Below are 14,304 nucleotides of genomic sequence, written 5' to 3' on the forward strand. Positions count from 1 at the left end.
CCCTGGGCTGTACAGTTTTTTTTTGTTTTGTTTTTGTTTTGTTTTTTTTTTTTTTTTTTAAATCTGGAATGATTACAGACACACAGCAAGTCGCAAAGATGGCGCAGAGCGTTTATTTCCACCTCACACCTTGGTCCTACGTCATGACCAAGAAATCAAGTGCGCACATGATGAGAAAGCAACTGCGCCCTGTTTTCAGGTTTCATTGTTTTCTACTCTCACAACCCTCTTCTGCTTTTAAATTCAAATCCGAAGTCAGACAGGATGACACACACCAGCAATCCCAGGCTTAGGAGGGACAGGTGTTCCTGGGTCAGCCTGGGCTACATAAGACCCTTTCTCAATAACTAAACAACTAAATAAAATAAAAACACACTGGGGTCCGGGTGACCGTGTGTGCTTTCAGAATGAACTTTCCTTTTGCACAAGAGAAATCAAGAGTTTGTGTTTTCCTAAATAATGGTGCACAAGCTTAAGTTTGAATTATTTGTTTCTTTCGTTTCTCTGATTTGTAGATCACACACATCAAAACAACAACAAAATGAGCTCCTAGCGTCTTGAGCTCAACAGTAACGCCCTGATCTGGTAACCCTTCTAGAGGACCAGATCCCAGCACCTGCATCCAGTTTCAGGGGATCCTGTGCCCTCTTCTGGCGTCCGAGGGCACTGCACACATGTGATACACACAAATAAATGGTTTTTTTTTTTCTCTGTTTTTTTGTTTTGTTTTTCTAGACAGGGTTTCTCTGTGTAACCCTGGCTGTCCTGGAACTTGCTCTGTAGACGAGGCTGGCCTTGAACTCAGAGAGCTGCTTGCCTCTGCCTCCTAAATGCTGGTATTAACAATGTGCTCCTCTGCCACCTGGTTTTCTTTTCTTTTTTTAGTCCCTGGAACGATGCCCTAATTACATTTCATTATTCATAGTACTCCGAGGATAGAACTTTAAATTATGTTTATTACATTTGTGTGCTGTTATTGCTGCTTTCCTTTGGGTCATGATGAGAAGGGAGCGTTATGAATATTGATACCTATAGGAAACCCTAAGTAAAAAGGTCTACTTGCACGCGCGCGTGCCTCTGCCTCCCTGAGTGCTGGGATGAAGCACCATCACGCCAAATTTATTTTTCATTAAAGCCTTAGAAATAAATTCAAGCCTCAAAAAGAAAAAAAAAAAGAAAAACAACTAAAAATCAGTATCGAGAAGAAAAACCAAGAAAAAGAGTAAAGTCCCTTTAAATATATAGTTTTTGTTCATTATACTTTAACAAAATTAGACAAAAATGTTTTTAAAAAAAGCAGACGTACGATTAAAGGATAAATCTTTTACTTGAAAGTTCTGCGTAATTTTTAAAATACTCAGCAGCACGAGAAACAATCGATTTATATATTGTTCGTCTTTTTTTTCCTTCCAACAAAATAAAAAGTATTGGCACGACCCAGATGGGACTCGAACCCACAATCCCCAGCTCCGGAGGCTGATGCCTTATCCATTAGGCCACTGGGTCACCACAAGATCCTGCTTCTCACTGCATCTCCTTAAGTGATGTAATCATCGCGTTCACACACGCTAAGCTCCGCTCTCCTGTAGGCCAGTGTGCGATTGCCGAGTGCGCTTGCGCACTCACTGCTGCACCGCAGGAACCTCCAGGGCGCCTGCGCCGCCGCCCTGGTTTGCGGACGCCTGATTTTGGACGATCCTTGGCGCTGGAAGGCAAGCGAGAGCGTGTCTCCGGCCTCCTCAGAGGTTTTTTTTTGGGGGGAAAACTCTTGATATTGACATTGTTAGGCTCCTCCTAGAAACTTTAAAACAGCCACTGCTGTGCTCTGCATTCGTAGTCGCTGGCCTCGGGCGGGCCGCAGCAGCCGCCTTTCCCAAACCCTCCTTAAACTCCCTGGGTTGTCCATCCCCGTTTCCCCATTCTTTCGTGCTTTTTATCAGCAAACATTGATTTGGTAACCTGTTATGTGCTGCGGACTCTTGGCAGATTCTAGGGTGAACAGGCTTTTCCAGCCTAACGAAACTTCTAATCTGTCCTCTTTCCCAACGTCCACTTGACTACACCCGCCCCCCATTCCTTCCCACCTACATTAAAGGGAAATGAACACGGTTTCTAAATACAAACTAATCCTTTTTTATTTTTTACCCTAAAGGTAGATATCGGATAACAACTGACTTTCTGGTTTCATGTAATTTGTTTCCAGCGTGTAAAATGCTACATTGTAGGTTTTAAAAACAGTTTCAGAGCTTCCCCCATGGACAGATAATCCCCCTTCTTTGCAATGTAAGAATACGTGTATATGAGTAATTCAAATGTATTGGTTAGTGTTGTCCACTCAGGTTAGAATCACCTGGGAGACGGTCCTCTGAGAATGTCTACGGGGGATTATCTTTATTACCTAAATCTGCCTGGGAAGACTCTTACTTCCCTGTCGGAGGCGGGAACAAACTCTGTAAGGGGCTCACTAATGGAGCGGCCTGGCCGGTGTGCACTATCTCTGGTTACTGATTGTGGTTGATCAGCTGCTTCAAGTTCCTGCTGTGGTCATACACACACACCCGTGATGGACTGACTGTACCTTGAACTGTGAGCTAAACACACACACACACACACACACACACACACACACACACACGTGATGCAACTGACTGTACCTTGAACTGTCAGCTAAAATAAATCCTTCCTCCCTTAAATCACTTTTCTCCTAGTATTTTGTGGCAACGACAGGAAAAGTAAATAAGATATCAAATAGAAAATTAAAAGTGCTGCTAAGTTTACCACTTGAAGTTTGTTAACTGAGTGCCTGTGTGCCCTCGACAGTTCGTTGAATGATAAGTCACTTACTGTTTGGTTACTTGTAGCCTGTGAGCCCCTGAGCCTCTGGGAAACGTTCTTCTTAAGCTCCAAGTTATTATTTAGTGGTTGTAATTTGCCTTGATGATGGCGTGTAACAGTGATGGTGTAAGCAGCAGTGGATGAAAATGCCTCCCAGTTACAGGGGTAACCCTCTTCCCCACACGGAAAGACAAGGCTTCACTTAATGCCTTTGGGAATTTTTTGATGGAGGAGAGTTATCTGTCTATGTTACTTTCATTGGTTAATTAATAAAGAAAACTGCCTTGGCCCTTTAAGAGAACAGAAAATTAGGTAGGCAGAGTAGACAGAACAGAATGCTGGGTAGCAGGAGTGGGGAGACGCTTCAGGCAGTCGCCATATGCAGTCACCATGCTTCTCCTCTCCGAGATGGATGCAGGTTAAGATCTCTCCTGGTAAGCCACACAGATTACTAAATATGGGTTAATCCAGATGTGAGTAAGAGGCTGAAACTAATGGGCCCGGCAGTGTTTTAAAAGAATACAGTTTCTGTGTAATTATTTTGGGTAAAGCTAGCCGGGTGGCGGGACGCAGCCCTGCCGCTCCATTCTACAATTTTTTCCTTCCTTTTCTTCTGTGCAGCCCTGGGGATCACTATGTAGACCAGGCTAGCTTCAAACTGGCTTCAAACGCAACAATTCTATTCTGCCTCTTCAGTGCTCGGATTTTAAGCCTGTAACATCACACCTGGCTAAGTCTCAGCTCTTATTTCGTTTCATTTTTCCCCTCTATGGAGCTTTGGAGCCTATCCTGGAACTTGCACTGTAGACCAGGCTGGCCTCGAACTCACAGAAATCTGCCTGCCTCTGCCTCCCAAGTGCTGGAATTAAAGACAGATGCCACTACCGCCGGGCTATGAACCCTGATTTCTCTCTCTGAGTTTTATTAATCATGTATCAAGATAGTATATAGTTTTCCTTGTTAAACAATTCAGAAAGAAAAAGCTTACATAAAATATGTAAAGTTTATAAGCTGAAAACCATAAGGCTTAAGTTGTTTATCTAAGATGTTTGAAGATCTAAAAAGTTATTTTTAGGATGGTAATTCAATGATAGGAAACAGCTTAGGCATCAAACTTTGGACTTATCAAAATAAGATAGAAAACAGAGTAGTTTCTTCAATTTTTTTTCCTTTGCTTTTTTTCTAAAGATTTATTTATTTACTATATATACAGTGTTCTGACTGCATTCCAGAAGAGGGCACCAGATCTCATTGTAGATGGTTGTGAGTAATCATGCGGTTGCTGGGAACTAACCTCTGAGCCATCTCTCCAGCCCCCTTTTTTTTTGATTTTTTTGAGACAAGGTTTCTCTGCAGCTTTGGAACCTGTCCTGGAACTAGCTCTTGCAGACCAGGCTGGCCTTGAACTCACAGAGATCCTCCTGCCTCTGCCTCCCAAGTGCTGGGATTGTACACCACCACAGCCTGGTCAATAATTGTTCTTATTGTATATAATTTTACTGTATTGGAATTAAAAACCTTTCCTTCTTGTTTAGACAAAGGGGGGAAATGTTGTGGGATGGTTGTACGCTGTGTGTACATGTATTGCTGTGATTGATGTAATGAAAACCTGAACAGTCAGTAGATAGGCAGGAAGTATAGGTGGGACTTCCGGGTAGAGAGAGGCCTCTGGGAAGAAGGCAGAGTTACTAGCCAGACACGGAGGAAGCAGCATGGGCAGTATGGAGAGATGAGGTAACAAGCCTTGTGACAGAACTTTCATAATTAATAAGAGGCCCCTTGTCATTATTTGTGGGCTGGTGGCTGACGAGGAACTACTGCTCGAGTGTGTGAGCTAGGTCCCTTTGTTTTGTCATTTAAAATGGAAAATCATCAATCGTTACTGATAGATTAGGGTTATAATAGAGAGCCCCACAAAACAAAACAACAACCCATTCAAAGTCAGCTCTGAGACAGTGAGGTTGTAGCACGTGGCCAATCTTCATCATCTCATCTCCATCGGCACCATCTGCTCGACTTTCGTAATCCTCTAGGGTCTCAGAAAACTCTCCTTCTTCCATCTCTTCATCCATATACAAATGCAAAATGGCACACTTGGCATGCATCAAGTCAAACTTGTGGTCTGGGAGGGCTGAGGCCTGAGCAGTGACACTGTTGTGGTCAGCTCTCGGTACCATAGCAAAGCCTCCACTAGGTACCACAGTGCAAGGATGATACCAACCTTGAAAACAATGAGACTCGGGTCCACAGAGTCGATGCTATGCTTGGCCTTGAAGGTAGCCATGACAGCAGCAGCAGCATCTTTGGCCATGACCACACCACATCCCTATAGTCCAGTAGGCACGGGCCTTTTATTGACAGCCTTGCCCTTGTTTGTGATAAGCTGCTCGGATGGAAGAGTCGGTGGTGGGTACCACTGCAAACTTCATCAGTGATTGTGGGCTCCATGTCTACAAACACCACCCTGGGGAGGTGTTAAAGACGCGAGTCATCTCCCTCCCCAAACTGTCTTGTCAGTGGGCATCTGGTCGTCAGGCTGAGTGACGTGTTCCGCGCCAATGTGGATACGGATGGAGCTGCCCTAATGGATGTGTGGTCCTTGAAGAGCATCTGAGGAAACCAGGGGAGGATAAGAACCTCTCCTACTCAGGGTCACTGAGGCCTCTGGGTAGGAAACAGAAGAAAGGGGGACAAACTTGCAAAGCCCTCCAGGGTCTCCCACTGAGACAACTCACCCTCTCGGGAACTCACTCAAAGCTCATCACCTCCCAAAGGGTTGGCCTTCAAAGGTCGCACCAGCAGCTAGGGCTTCAGCCTGGGGGCTTGTGTGGAAGATACAAACATTTAATCCATAACACCCATTCCGATTCTAAGTTGGAAATTGGACTTGAGCAGAGATGGAGAAAAAAGGGTTCATCCAAGGATGCTTTTGAACTTCTACTCTACCTCTGGTGCTGGGACAGGCATTTGCACCCACCTAATTTATCAGAAATAAGGTCGGGTTTTATTTATTTTGTGGTTAGCAGCCCAACCTCTCAAACTGAATGAACACTTGGCGTTGGGACTTAGAAACTGGCGGTAGACTCCAATGGAAACGGCAAACTGTTGAGGTCAGCAGCTGAGATGAAGCGAGAGGCAAGGTGGTTTTATTCACTGTGTAGCGGGTGGGAGCATTCCGTGGAATTCACTTGATGCAAATGAGCAGGTGGGGGGACCCAGTGAGAAGGAGCAAATCCAGCAATGGAAGGATTTAAAGGGCAAAGGGAAAGCTGGTTCAAGGCGGGTGCTGGAGAGCTCTGCTAAGCTACTCATGGTAGGCCTTCTGAGCCAGGATGACTGCCGTGTGTGTGTATGTACCCAAAGGGAAATGGGTGCAGGGCTAAGATATCAGCTTGCTTTGGAGTTCTGTCAGGTCAACATTCAAAGCTCTATCAGCTGCATGTGTATCTTAGAATGACCTCAGGAGTGACAGATTAAGTCATGTGAATGTTTACCCAAAGGCCTCCATGGTGGCATAGGCTCTTAACGTTCAGGTGGCTGTGGTGACCTCCTTGGTGGATGTTTATCATCCTCCTGCTTAACAGGACCTGGCCGTGGTGGCAGAGACAGAGGCTAAACATACTCTGCAATATGCATTCCCTGCCACTGGAGCAGGCTGGCTGCCTCTCCTGCTAGATGCCCAACTGTTGTTGACCTGGTACATTGAGAGGGACATCCAATTATCAGGACTCTAATTTTGGACTCTTGCCACTATGGAGGAGACAGAGATACTGAATCTAAGTTGGGACACATTAAGTTTTCATTAAACCGCTCTGCTACCAACACTGCCGTCTATTTACATTCTAAAAAGCATGGCATTTTAAGGATTTTATTTTAAACTAGGCAGGGGTGGCACAAGTCTTTAATCTCAGCACTTGGGAGGCAGAGGCAGGTGGATCTCTAAGTTTGAGGCCAGCCTGGTCTACAGAGTTAGTTCCAGGACAGCCAAGACTACCAGAGAAACCCTGTCTCAGAAAAAAAAAAAAAATTAAATTTGGCTCAGTGCTTAAGAGCACTTGTTGCTCTTGAAGAATAGTTGGGTTCAGTTCCTAGTACCCACATGTTTCAGCTCACAACCGTCCCTAACTCCGGGTCCAGGGAATCTGATGACGTCTTCTCACTTCCATGGGTACCAGGCATCATACGGTGCACACACATTTGTGGAGATAAAACACTCATACACAGAAAATAAGTACAAGTGAGTTATTTACTCACTTGTGTGTGTGTGTGTGTGAATTGAATGTGTGTGTGTGTATGTGTGTGAGTGTAGTCACATGAGTGGGAGCCAGAAGAGGGTGTTGGGTGTCCTCTTTCATCTCTCAGCTTCTCCTTTGAGGCACAAGGTCTCTTTTTGATTCTGGGGCTCACGTTTTCTCAGCAAGGCTGGAAGCCTGCAAGTCCCAGCGATCCTCCTGTCTCCACTGTCCTCAGAGCTGGAGTTATAGGCATTTTCAAGAATGTTGTTATTTGGTTCTTGGATTTAAACTCTAGAACTCACATGCAGCAAGGGCTCCTAACTGCTGAACCATCTCTCTCCGCCTAAGCACAGTATGTTGAAGGCAGTGAAAATTTTCTGTGTGATGTTGCAAATAGAGACTACATAATAATGTACATTTGTACCAATCATAGAATATACACAGAGAAAACCCTAATGTCAACTAAGAACTTTAGTTAACAATGTATCGATGTGAGTTCATCAATCGTAACAAATGTACCACTGAATGCAAATTGTTCATGGGAGAATTCCAGAAGGTGAGAATGTGTTTGAGGATTCTGTACTCTTCCCTCCATTTTTTACTTTATTTATTTATGTATTTAAGTTTTTTTTTTTGAGACAGAGTTTCTCTGTCTAAAAGTCCGAGCTGTCTTGGAACTTGCTCTGTAGACCAGGTTGGCCTTGAACTTACAGAGATTTACCTGCCTCTGCCTTCCGAGGGCTGACATTAAAGGTGTGTGCCGCCACCGCCAAGCTACCTCAGTTTTTTAAAAGGTCTCTATGTACTGTGGAAAGCCTGTGCCTAGTGCTTGCAGAGGTCAGAAGAGTTTGGGGTCAGATCTCTTGACAATGGAGTTATTGATGGTTGCGAGTCATCATGTGGATGCTAGGCATCAAATCCAGTTTGTCTGCAAGAGCAGCAAGTGTCATAGACACTTAGCCGCTATATTTTGGTCTGAGGTAGAAGCAATTGATGCATCCTTCCCAGTTTGTCAAAATACTAAAGATATGTTCTCAGAAGTTGAGACTTAGGCAGGGAATGCTCTAGCACTCTAGCCCAATTAGTCTACCTAAAAGAAATAAAGCAACAGACTGAGCAGTGGTGGCACAAGCCTTTAATCCCAGCACTTAGGATGCAGAGGATGATTGATCTCTGTGTGTTCGAGGCCAGCCTAGTCTACAATGCAAGTTCCAGGATAGGCTCCAAAGCTACATAGAGGGGAAAAAAAGAAGCAAAATAAGAGCTGAGACTTAGTTCTGGAGGTTCAAAGACCACGGGGCTGCCAACGGTTCTGCCCTGGTGAGGACCTGCTGGGCTACATTGTAACAAGGCAGATGGTGTCAGGGTAGGATCGATTTTCAAAGAGTGTTACATGGTTAGGTGACAAGCGAAAAAGCATTTCAGGCACCAAGCTTGCCCTAATAGCTCCCTCTCAGGATCTAGCCAGGGTCTCACATAAACTACACCACTCCCTTTAGAAGACAAACCTTACTAGGTGGTGGTGATACACGCCTTTAATCTCAGTACTTGGGAGGCAGAGGCAGGTGGATCTCTGTGAGTTCGAGGCCAGGCTGCTCTACAGAGCAAGTTCCAGGACAGCTAGGGCTACACAGAGAAACCCTGTCTCAAAAAACAAAACAAAACAAAACAACAACAAAAGGCAAGCCTCCTGTAACTATTCTTCTCCCCCAATTAGATTCCATGGTCTCTGGACACTGCCACACCGGCTGCCAGCCCCAAATCTTATGTTCAACACATTTACACTGAGCAACCACCAAACAGATCTCTTCCTCTGGCGTGCAGAGAATGGAATGTACCGACAAGGCCTTCTTCCACCCCCATCTAGTGCATACAGAGGCAGGAGGATTAGGAGTTTAAAGTCAGGCTGGGCTTGGTTTGAGATCTTGTCAAACAAAAGCTAAAGACCAAATACATGGACTACGGTGGTTAAGAGTGGTAGAAGCAGCTGGGTGTCATGGCGCACACTTGGGAGGCAGAGGCAGGCAGATCTCTGTGAAGTAGGGGCCAGCCTGGTCTACAGAGATTTCCAGGCCAGCCAGAGCCACCAAATAAGATCTTGTCTTGGGGGAGCGGGAGGGTAGAAGTGTGTCTTCCCTGTAGGGCATTGTATCTTTCACAGCAACTTTGTTTTTGTTTTTCAGAGCTGAGAACTGAACCTGGGGCCTCACCTCCCTACCCCAACCTCATTTTTTTTTATTAGTGATATAAACAAAACAGAGCCTCATTATGTAGACCTAGTTGTTTGGCCTGGAACTTGCCAGAGTGCTGAGATTACAGGCTCCCATCAAGATGGATTTATTTGGTTTTTAGTTTATTTGTTTATGTATGTATTTATATATCTATTTATGTGTTTTGCCTACATGTTTGTCTGTGTACCATAATCATGCCTGGTGCCAGAAGAACCCTAGAAGAGGCCTTTTGGCCTCTCGGAACTAGAGTTACAGATAATTGTGAGTTGTGAGCCATAATGTGGATGCTGAAACTGAACCCAATTCCTCAGTAAGTACCCCTAACTACTAAATCATCTGTCAAGTCCAGTTGGAGATTTTTTTTTTTTACCTCTGGAGACATGGTTTCGCCTCCTCCTCCTCTTCTTCTTCTTCTCCCTCTCCTCCTCCTTTTCCTTCTTCTCCTTCTTTTCTTTTTTTTTTTCTTTTTGGTTTTTCAAGACATGGTTTCCTTGTGTAGCTTTGGAGTCTATCCTAGAACTAGCTCTTGTAGACCAGGCTGACTTTGTTTTTTTTTTTTTTTTTTTTTTTTTTTTTTTTTTTTTTTTTTTTTGGTTTTTCGAGACAGGGTTTCCCTGTAGTTTCTAGAGCCTGTCCTGGAGCTAGCTCTTGTAGACCAGGCTGGCCTCGAACTCAGAGATCCGCCAGGCTGACTTTGGATTTACAGAGATCCACCTGCCTCTGCCTCTGCTGGGATTAAAGGCATCTAGAACTAGCTCTTTAGATCAGGCTGGCCTCAAACTCACAGAGATCCTCCTACCTCTGCCTCTAGAAAGTAATCAAAGGCTTGTGCTATCACCGCCCCAATCAGATTTAAAAAAAGAAAAAGAAAAAAATATTTCTTTTTATTTACGTGTCTAGTGGGGGGACACATATACCACAAGCATACAGGTTACCTCTCATGTCAGAAGGGGACGCCAGTTCTTGGAGCTGGAATTATAGGTGGTGGTTTTGAACCTCTTGATGCAGGTGCTGAGAACTAAACTCATGACAGGCTCTGTGTTACCCTGCTGCTGGAGGCCATGCTGATGCCCCTATTCCATGCTGCTGCCACAGGCTGTGTTAACGTCTGCTGGGGTCTGTGCTACTACCAGGCACCAGGTTGATGTCCACCACCTGAGCTGCCACTAGCTATTATGGGCAAGGAAGCTTCTTTTGCAGACTATATCGAGAATGAGAAATACTGAAGGCTTCTGTAACACCCCCCTCCAAAAGAAACGGTTCATACAGGAAGCTATTGAAGAGAGTCCTTAAAAACCATGAAAAACCCAGGTGGTGGTGGCACACACCGTTAATGCCAGCATGTGGGAGGCAGAGGCAGGAGGAGCACTAAGAATTCGAGGCAGCCTGGTCTACAGAGTGAGTTCCGAGACAGCCAGGGCTACACAGAGAAACTGTGTCTTGAAAAACAACAACAACAACAACAACAAAAAGAAAGAAAGAAAGAAAGAAAGAAAGAAAGAAAGAAAGAAAGAAAAAAGAAATAAATTTTAAAACACTGTTATAAAGATGCTGAAGTGTGGCTCTTTACAGTTGACAGCGTCTGGCAGGAGGGCGGGGTAGGACTCAGTTACCTTTAAGGGTCTAGCCCCTGGAGCTTGACCATGCTTCAGTAAGTATATGGGCAACGCAAATTGGACTTGGTGTATTTTTTGGGGGTGGGGCGGGGACAGGAGATCACAAGGGTGGGAGGGTGTCTCTGGGAGGGTGTCCCTGGGAGGAATGGAAACAAGTATGATTAGGGTGCATCGTACAAAATTCCCAAATAATTTTTCTCTCTTTTTATTCTTCTGTTCTTTCTTTCTTTCTTTTTTCCTTCCTTCCTTCCTTCCTTCCTTCCTTCCTTCCTTCTTTTCTTTCTTTTTTGAGATAGGGTTTCTGTGTAACAGCTGTGGCTGTCCTGGAACTCTCTTTGTAGTCCAGGCTCAGTGAGTCAAACTCTCTGAGATCTGTCTGCTTCTGCCTCCCAAGTACCAGGATTAAAGGCGTGCTACCACTGCCTAGTGCTGAAATTCCCAAATAATTAATAAAAACATTATTTTGAGGGGAAAGAATTATTTTTATTTACGTGTCTATGGGAGGGACACACATGTCACATGCATGTAGAGTCTTTCAGCATCAAAAGGAAGTATCACCAATTCTTTTTTATTTTAAGACAGGGTTTCTCTGTGTAGCCCTGGCTGACCTGGATTCCCTCTGTAGGCCAGGTTGGCCTCAAACTCAGAGATCCGCCTGCCTCTCCCCTACCCCCATCTCAGTGCTGGGATTAAAGGCCAGTGCTGGTATTAAAGGTGGGACCCATCACCAATCAGATGGATTTCTTTCTTCTCTCTCTCTCTCTCTCTCTCTCTCTCTCTCTCTCTCTCTCTCTCTCTCTCTCTCTCTCTCTCTCTCTCTCTCTCTCTCTCTCTCTTTTGTTTGTTTTTGAGACAAGGTTTCACTGTGTAGTTCTGACTGTCCTAGAACTTGCTTTGTAGACCAGGCTGGTTTGAACTCACAGAGATTCTCCTGCCTTTGGGATTAAAGGCCAACACCACCACATGCCGGCAAGCAGCAGTATTCTTAACTGCTGAGCCAACTCTCCAGCTCCTCTACAGGGTTTCACTGATCAGGCTGGCCTTGAACTCACAGAGAGCCACTTGTCTCTGCCTCTAGATTGCTGGGATTAATTGCCCCACCACACTTGATTTTCTAGGCAGCTTTTGCATTTATACTTGGCTTCCAATTTCTTTTCGAGTGCTAGACAGTGGGACTTGACTCCCATCTATCATTTGTTTCTCTGTAAACCTGGGATAATCACTGAAGTATTTATGGTATTATCCTATCTGTGACAATTAATACATGCATAGCACCACACACACTGGGGAACACAGTATTCATTGTTTCTAGGGAAAGAAAGTTCAGTTTCACAAAGCCTGTAACAGGCGGATCACTAAGTGGGGACTCAGGGAGACAGCATCAGCTTTGAGAAGTCGGGCAGGTTGCTGTTGATCAGAATCCTCAAGGGTTTTCTACAAACTCCCTATTCATTCTTAAGACTCAATCTCCCTTCAGAAGTTGTTCCTACCCCAACTACTAAACAAAGAACATAGCCTCCCCAAATGGATGAATTTAGGTCATGTGCCTGCTCCTGAGCCATTCACAGTCGCCAAGAGAATGCCTGGTGGTGATTGGTTGAGAATGAATTCCTTCCACATTCTTGCATTTAGCGGGTCAGATTGGGAGCAACTGCCTGTAAAAGAGAGAGAAAGTGGCTTGAAAGCCTGCGGGAATAGACGAAAGTTACCGAATGCCTGCGGGAATAGACGAAGCTTACCGAATGCCTGCGGGAATAGACGAAGCGTACTGCTTGTATCTCTTTGTACAAAGTAAACCACTAAAACTCCTAAAATACTCCCCTAAAGGACCCAGAAAAAATTGGAGGTAGAATACAAAAAATGGCTCACGATCCTGCTGCTTTTAAACATCTTTGATGTTTGGAAATAATTAGACCACAAAACGTGAATATGGGATGATGATAACATGGAAGTTGAATCTTTCCTTAATGTGAGAGTTTGCAGTGTGTTTACACAAGAGAATCTCTTTTATAAAATATTTGTTTTATTTATTTTATTTAATGTACATTGGTGTTTTGACTGCCTTTATGTCTGTGAGAGGGTGTAGGATCTCCTGGAGCTAGAGTTACAAACAGCTGTGAGCTGCCATGTGGGTGCATGGGTGCTGGGAATAGAACCAGGGTCCTCTGGAAAAGCAGTAAGTACTCTTAACTCTGAGTCATTTCTCCAGCACTCCAGAGAGTGGTGTTTTGTTTTTTTTTTGTTGTTGTTGTTGTCGTTTTCCTCCCCTGATACAGAGTTTCTCTTTGTAGCCCTGGCTGTCCTGGAACTCACCACTTTGTAGACCAGGTTCACCTTGAACTCACAGAGAACCACCTGCTTCTGTTTCTCAAGTGCTGTGATTAAAGGCATGTGCCACTACTGTCTGGCTTGAAAACACTTTTTTTCTTAGCAGATATACTTTGGAATATTTAGGGCTAAAGAGATAATTTTGAAGCTATCAAAAGACTAAAAAACTAATATATAAAAACGACATTTGTGAGCTGGGTGTTGGTGGTGCATGCCTTTAATCCCAGTACTCGGGAGGTAAAGGCAGGCAGATCTCTGTGAGTTTGAGGCCAGCTGTCAGGACAGGCACCAAAGCTACAGAGAAACCCTGTCTCGAAATAAACAAAACAAAACAAAAACAAATAAACAAAAACCCCATATCGGTACACTTGTATTACTTACAAAGAAAAACGGGACAAAAATGCTACCATTTGGCAAGTCTAGGTAAAGGCTTGAGATTCTGTATTTCAGAATCAATAAAGTTTTAAAAAGTGTGAGGATGGCCGGGCGGTGGTGGCGCACGCCTTTAATCCCAGCACTCGGGAGGCAAAGGCAGGCGGATCTCTGTGAGTTTGAGGCCAGCCTGGTCTACAACAGCTAGTTCCAGGACAGGCTCTAGAAACTACAGGGAAACCCTGTCTCGAAAAACCAAAAAAAAAAAAAAAAAAAAAAAAAAGTGTGAGGATGAAGAAGAGGAGGAAGATGAAGATGAGAAAGATGATGATGAATAAATTGGTTCCAGTGCAGTTTTTTTCTTGTCTATAAAGCATTTAACCTCCCTTACACAACTCACAACTCATTTTTTTTTGTTGTTGTTTTGTTTTGCTTTTCGAGACAGAGTTTCTCTGTGGCTTTGGAGCCTGTCCTGGAGCTAGTGCTTGTAGACCAGGCTGGTCTCGAACTCAGAGATCTGCCTGCATCTGCCTCCCAAGTGCTGGGATTAAAGGCGTGTGCGACCACCGCCTAGCCACAACTCAATTTTTTTAAAGAAAAAAATTGAAATGTAAGGCTGTGTAAGATTTGTTTTTAAATTGTACAGTGTTTTGTTTTGTTTTTTTGTATAGTTAACATACTACCGAA

General features: G+C 44.3%; 1 non-coding gene across 1 annotated transcript; it reads right to left on the reverse strand.

Annotated features, from left to right (window-relative positions):
- Positions 1-1,433: 1,433 nt before the first annotated feature.
- Positions 1,434-1,506, reverse strand: Trnar-ccg. The gene has a single exon. It is a non-coding gene; the product is annotated as a tRNA-Arg (tRNA).
- Positions 1,507-14,304: the final 12,798 nt, after the last annotated feature.

This window comes from Arvicola amphibius, chromosome 4 (genome assembly GCF_903992535.2).
Source record: "Arvicola amphibius chromosome 4, mArvAmp1.2, whole genome shotgun sequence".
Taxonomy (NCBI): domain Eukaryota; kingdom Metazoa; phylum Chordata; class Mammalia; order Rodentia; family Cricetidae; genus Arvicola; species Arvicola amphibius.